Source organism: Scylla paramamosain, chromosome 8 (genome assembly GCF_035594125.1).
Source record: "Scylla paramamosain isolate STU-SP2022 chromosome 8, ASM3559412v1, whole genome shotgun sequence".
Lineage (NCBI taxonomy): Eukaryota > Metazoa > Arthropoda > Malacostraca > Decapoda > Portunidae > Scylla > Scylla paramamosain.
The window spans coordinates 18,184,540-18,192,039 of NC_087158.1; the positions used below are offsets into that span (position 1 = coordinate 18,184,540).

At 40.0% G+C, this 7,500-nt stretch overlaps 1 protein-coding gene across 5 annotated transcripts in view; it reads left to right on the forward strand.

Moving 5' to 3' along the window:
• Nucleotides 1–7,500, forward strand: part of LOC135102894 (uncharacterized) — a 76,013-nt gene that overhangs the window by 52,354 nt on the left and 16,159 nt on the right. The window lies entirely within an intron of this gene.

The window sequence follows — 7,500 nt, forward strand, 5'->3', positions numbered from 1 at the left end:
TTTGAAGGCTTGAACATCTATGAAAAGACGTGGAAAAGTGCGGAATGGTATCATCAGCATATGAGCGGATAAGACAAGAAATTTGGCTTAGAATCATTGATAAATAATAGAAAAAGATATGATGACAGGACAGAGTACTGAGGAACACCACCTCAATAGATTTAGAAGAAGAACAGTTATCATCTACCACAACAGCAACACAACGGTCAGAAATTAATCCTGAGATGAAGTTACACAGAGAAGGATAGAAGCCGTAGGAGTGTAGTTTCGAAATTAGTTTTGTGCCAGACTCTGTCAAACGTTTCTGATATGCCTAGAATATTACCGATAGTTTCACCAAAATTCCTAATAGAGGACTCATTAAGGAAAACCAGAAGATCACCAGCAGAGAGGCCACGATGGACCCTATACTAGCGATCAAATGTAAGATTGTGTAATGGTAGATGTTCAAAGATTTTCTTATTAAGGATATACCTGATAACTTTAGAGAGACAGGACAGCAATAACAAGAGGACGATAGTTTGAGGGATTAGTGTGGTCGCCCTTTTTAGGAAGTTGGATAGATAGATAGGAAAAGTCAACCTCTTTTCTTCATGTACTGATTATAGGTGAAGTCTAGGAACGTGGTGAGTGAGAAAAGAAAAGAATAGGACGGTTAAGTGAGATGTGAAGGTCCGGTTAGGGAGAGAGGTTAAACTGAGATAGGTGAAGTGAAATTAAGGCGAAGAGTATAGCATTCCTTCCCTTTTCTGGCAAACTCTGGAATTCCCTACCCGCTTCTGTATTTCCTCCTTCTTATGACATGGACTCTTTCAAAAGGGAGTTTTCAAGACGTTTATCCTCCAATTCTCGATGACATTTTTTTTACCTTTCCTTCAGGATTGGCACTTCAGTGGACCTTTATTTATTTATCTTTATCTTTTTGCTGTCCTTGGCCAGTGTTCCTTTTACATAAAAAAAGAGAAAGATAGAGAAAGAGAGAGAGAGAGAGAGAGAGAGAGAGAGAGAGAGAGAGAGAGAGAGAGAGAGAGAGAGAGAGAGAGAGAGAGAGAGGGCGCCGAGATAAGGAGACTGGAGGAGGTTAATGTTGGTGAGTTGTATAAATATTTCCTCACTAGATTACTTACAGACCAGATAGAAAATACTCTACTAAGAGCAATAAAATCAAAGAAGAATGGCCCCAAGAGGATGACTAGTACATTAAAATATGATAGGACAAGAGAATTTAAGGACTAAGTTAAATGAATTGGTTAGAACAGCTAAACGAACTACGAGATTAACGTTGATAGCCTGGCGAAGACAGATCCAGAAATATCATTTTCTGGTATACAGAAAGAAGATAGAATCAGTAGATCCTTTAGGGCCATCTGAAGGAGAGTTACTTAGTTCTGGGAAAGAAGAAAAACAGATACAACAGTAACAACAACAACAACAACGACTAATAATAATAATAATAATGATGATGATAATAATAACAATAATAATAATAATAAGAAGAAGAAGAATAGCCAGGTAATAGGTGATTTAAGCTGCGGAGCAACTTAAAGCTCCTTCCTCCAGTGGCTGGGGGGTTCTAATTCTTAGAAGCGTCGCAGAGGGTGGAGTCGCCGTGATGGTTGCGGCAAGTGATATGTTGCTATAAATTACTGTGTTTTCAATATGTGGCGCCTTATCTGGATTCTGATCACACTATCGTGTTCACGAGTTTTTTTCCACTTAATGTAATAATATTTTTTCTGCATTCAATAATTAACTGTTGAAAACAGCGAGCATAAGTAAAACATGTTATAAACATTTTTTAACATCTTTCACAATTCAACTCGTCGTAATACCATTTTCTTTTTTGTCTTGTCAAGTTTTTACGATACATCTTGATTCTACAGTCACTGCTGAGTCTGATGGTGTCAACCAAAACCGTATATGAAGTAAGTTATGGCAAATAATTCGCGTATTTTGCGCGCTCGAGCTCAAGCTGTAGTGATGAGTTGCGAGGCAGAAACCTTCGCTCACATGCCGATAAATCGAAGTATGCAAAATACTGCAAAACGGTGAGTCTGATGAAGAAATGTTATATAATAACAAAGATGCGTCGTCAAAAGTTACTCGCAAGGAGGTGTTTCCAAGACTGAAATCGCTATTTTTATATGCTATGAACCCTCCAGGGGCCAGACGGAGCGAAGCCCCTCTCTCCGCTCGGGGAATAATTATAAGTATAAATAATAATAAAATATTTGCTTAACTTGAAAAAGAAAATTGTCCCGACCACTACAAGGAAATACTGCTGGTTGGCAAAAGGAAATATTTGATGAGGACGAGGCAGATTTCGGAGCTGGCAGCAAGGGGGCGACCAACGCCTGGCAGTTCGTACAGCATGTTTGCCCAAGCCACTGACATCCACACCAACACTACATACGCATAAGAGCTTACGTGGGATACACTCGAGTCACCTTCTTTATTGTAAGTGTCAAGCCATGATGAACAAACTGACGAAAATCCTTATTTAACTTATCAAGTTGAGTGAGGTAGCCGGGCCACCTGCCAGGGTATCAGTCAGGCTCACGTTGCTATCCGTGCGGGTGACTGACCGATATGCAGCCCATTACAGCCTTGCTTGTTCCTAGCCAGAGAGAGAGAGAGAGAGAGAGAGAGAGAGAGAGAGAGAGAGAGAGAGATTAATTACTTTACAAGATGGTGTGTTCGTTTTTTTTATTGTTATTGTTATTGTTGTTGTTGTTGTTGTTGTTGTTGTTGTTGTTGTTGTTGTTGTTGTTGTTGTTGTTGTTGTTGTTGTTGTTGTTGTTGTTGTTGTTGTGAGCTAATTGAGATAGTGTAAACACGGCACAGAGATAATCGTCAAGAGGAGGTAGAGGGTCATGAACTTGAAGAGTTCTACCTTATCGTCCAACCGGGAACTCTCAAAGTACTCAAAACCCTCGGACACTCACTCCTCCACCTGCGTGCACCCTTTATCTTCCCCCTCTCCTCCACCATCTATTACCCTATCTACACTTCTAATAGTAACGACCTCACCTTGCACTTCGTCTATTCCGCTTCGTCTTTTCTTTACAAATAAAGAAAATCCTCGCAGCAGGTGATCGGTGTCAGGTGACTTGAGAAGTGGTCTGGAAGTGCTGTTCTCTTAGGAGCGGAGAAAGTGGAATGTGTGTGTACAGGAAATAGTAAGAAGGTGGTGACCTTGCGGAGAGAATAAACAAAAGGGGACAAACAATATAAATTGTATATATATACATCAAAAGAGTAATGATTCTCTCTCTCTCTCTCTCTCTCTCTCTCTCTCTCTCTCTCTCTCTCTCTCTCTCTCTCTCTCTCTCTCTCTCTCTCTCTCTCTCTCTCAATATTTCGTCGCATCCGATATTTCGTCATAATATCAAGTTTCAAACTATTAATCTTATTTAATAATCTTTATTATTTCCTCATAGGAAGATCTCTCTTGTCCACATTTTTTTTTATTTTATTTATTTTATTTACAATGCTTATTCTTTCCATTTTCATAGGTTTTATACTTATTATCTTAACTTTATTTCGACGGCCTCTTAGCATCTTCCTCTCCTCTTTTTCCTTTCAACCACCCAACCAACAATCCGCTGGTCCATCCTATCCTCCTCCCGGGCACTTCTCATGGCTGTTTTCCATGCCCTCACTGGCCTAAACCCCCGGAAGGTTTATGGACCTGATGGGGTCCCTCCTATTGTTCTCCGAAACTGTGCCTCAGTGCTTGCACCTTGCCTAGTCAAACTCTCTCATCTCTGTCAACATCTACCTTTCCTTGTTGGAAATTTGCCTACATTCAGCCTGTTCCTAAAAAGGGTGACCGTTCTAATCCCTCAAACTGCCGTCCTATTGCTTTAATTTCTTGCCTATCTAAAGTTGTATTAATCTATCCTCAACAGAAAGATTCTTAAACATCTATCACTTCACAACCTTCTATCTGATCGCCAGTATGGGTTCCGTCAAGGCTGCTCTACTGGTGATCTTCTGGCTTTCCTTACTGAGTCTTGGTCATCCTCTTTTAGAGATTTTGGTGAAACTTTTGCTGTTGCCTTGGATATATCAAAAGCTTTTGATAGAGTCTGGCACAAAGCTTTGATTTCCAAACTACCTTCCTACGGCTTCTATCATTCTCTCTGTAACTTCATCTCAAGTTTCCTTTCTGACCGTTCTATTGCTGCTGTGGTAGACAGTCACTGTTCTTCTCCTAAATCTATTAACAGTGGTTCCTCAGGGTTCTGTCCTGTCTCTTCTTATCATTCATCAATGACCTTCTAAACCAAACTTCTTGTCCTACCCACTCCTACGCTGATGATACCACCCTGTACATATCCACGTCTTTTCATAGACGTCCAACCCTTCAGGAAGTAAACATTTCACGCAGGGAAGCCACAGAACGTTTGACTTCTGATCTTTCTAAAATTTTTGATTGGGGCAGAGCAAACTTCGTATTGTTCAATGCCTCAAAAACTAATTCCTCCATCTATCAACTCGGCACAACCTTCCAGACAATTATCCCCTCTTCTTCAATGACACTCAACTGTCCCCCTCTTCTACACTGAACATCCTCGGTCTGTCCTTTACTTATAATCTGAACTGGAAACTTTACATCTCATTTCTAGCTAAAACAGTTTCTACGAAGTTGGGTCTTCTGAGATGTCTCCTCCAGTTTTTCTCACCCCCCCTCCTGCTCCTAACTCTGTACAAGGGCCTTATCCTTTCATGTATGGAGTATGCTTCACATGTCTGGGGGGTTCCACTCATAACGCTCTTCAAGACTGGGTGGAATCAAAAGCTTTTCGTCTCATCAACTCCTCTCCTCTAACTGACTGTCTTCAGCCTCTCTCTCATCGCCGCAGTGTTGCATCTCTAGCTGTCTTCTATCGCTATTTTCATTCTAACTGCTCTTCTGATCTTGCTAACTGCATGCCTCTCCTCCTCCCGCGGCCTCACTGCACAAGACTTTCTTCTTTCTCTCACCCCTATTCTGTCCATCTCTCTCTAATGCAAGAGTTAACCAGTATTCTCAATCATTCATCCCTTTCTCTGGTAAATTCTGGAACTCCCTGCCTGCTTCTTTATTTTCACCTTCCTATGACTTGAATTCCTTCAAGAGGGAGATTTCAAGACACTTATCCTTAATTTTTTTACTACCGCTTTGGACCCTTTTCTGGGACTGGCAACGCAGTGGGCTTTTTTTTTTATTGGATTTTTGTTGCCCTTGGCCGGTGTCCCTCCTACATAAAAAAAAAAAAAAAGTAAGGAAGTGGAGTGGCCTTACCCGCAAGACGTATGAGTACACTTTCCCACGACGGCGTTAAGCTTCTCAGGTAACCTGCATTAGTAGAGTTTTGTATTCCTTCTCCTCCTCCTTCTCTTATGTCATTCTACAGCTTGTACCGTACCTGTGAGTCGTTACTGTTATGTTTTCTCTGCTGTTCGCCTGACGTCCGTCATTCTTTGGTCTCCTTTTATGCACTCTGCATTACTGTTAGGATTTCCTGGTTTTATTTATTTATTTACTTATTTATTTATTTATTTTATTTTATTTTCAAGTAACAATCTTTACGTCATTACTCTTAATGTTGTGGTACATAGCTTGCCGAAAATAGTATCATCACTGTCAATATGATGAATTTACATATATCTCTGAGACGTCTCCGCCACTTTTTCTCACCCCACCCCCTCTGCTAACTCTGTACAAGGGCCTTATCCGTCCATGTATGGAGTTTCTACCCATATCTGGCTGATACTTAAAGCTCACTTTCACATCAAAATATCTTCGTGATGTGGGCAACGACGTCGTGTTCCTGACCCTCACACTGTTCACCATACTTATATTTTGCAGCTTTGAGTCGCTTATACTTTTGAATGCAGAAAGTAGGAATTTTTTTTCTAGAATAGTTTGTTCGTATTTATATCATCCTGTTAATGCGACGGTCAAGCTAAGGAATGCTGCATTTTGTCCATAGTATTAATGTTATCAGCTTTGTACTCGTATTTCTTAAGTTCGTTTAGAGTGATTTATAAAGAGAGCATCTTAAAGCTCCTCCTCACATATCGACGTTTTAAAGAGTAATCAAGACCAATAATCATTATACAAAATTAATATCATAATTTTCTGAAGAAATATGAAACTATCATATGAAATATATTGATTTTCGTTAGGTGACCGAAACATCGCGCCAATTAGAACATAATTTGAGATAAGAAATGTTCTGCTCTTGCCGGAGGTTCAGGGTTGGGTGGCGTTAGGGAGGCTCCACGTGCCTGCTGCCCCGCACAGTTTCAGAGCGTACACACTCGCCAACTACACTCAAAACATAAACCTGTCATTTAGCACGGTATTTAACAGAATATAGTTATTTCACGAATATAACAAGTAATAATGATAAACGACGACCACAAAAAAAAAAAATCAACCAATGCCAATCCTATGCCAGTGAAATATTCTTGTAGGCAAAGCAATATGCAACGAAACGGAAGAAGCAAGTCGAATGCGCGTAGCCTCGACAGCCCAGGCGTGAAGTCTGCAGCTGCATCCCCACGTCGGATTCCCGCATTTTTTCTGGTACTTTTATTGCAGGAGAGTGAGCAGCTATATTAAAGAAAAAGGTAACAATACTATGTAAAACAATACTATGTAAAAATAGGGAATGATATGATTGAAATCACGGTTTGTGGGATGACATTCGTACTGCTGTCACGGAAAACAATTTGTAGTAACCTGATAACATATCTGAGACGATCGTGACCAATGGAATTATTCTCATTACGTGTATATTTTTTTCTTCGTTTTCTTATTGTAATGCATCTTGTGAGTTGATTGTGGTATCATGTAGTCACTGCGCAGGTGGTTGTCGTGAAATAAGAATGGTAGGTGTAGTATGAGCTGTGGAGGGTGGGATGATTCGACATCTTAATATTGCTGTCTTAAGGAGTAAAGTGTGTTGGTGAGAGTGCGGTCATATTTTTGGCGTATTGCCTTGTGATTGGCACTGTTATGTTTATAATGATCAATATTACGACGGATGTCGGAGACGAGTTGTACGAGTAGCAATGGCGATCTTACAATAAACGCAAGATCTGCACAGCTGGATGTCAATCAATATTAGAATATTTGGATTCCTTAAACCAGACGTGATGTCAATATAATCGAAAGTAATTAACAAAACATAAAGCTAGAAAGATTTCTTTTATATTCTTTTATATTATATTATATTAAAGCTCTTTCTACAATTGTACCAATTACCAGCTTCATGGGCGTGGTTGCGTAACGTCACCAAGCAGGAGGAGTCGAACGTATTCTGCATAAAAACCCACGACAAATTTCAGGAAGGCAGACTCACCTCAAGCACGATTTTGCAAGTTTACGCTGTCTTTGTACATATTTAGCACTATGTATATATTGTGTATAAAGAAGAAAACCAAAAACTTTAATTTTTCCACATCAGCATAACCCAAGGTCCTTCGTCTAACATACGAGGTGGA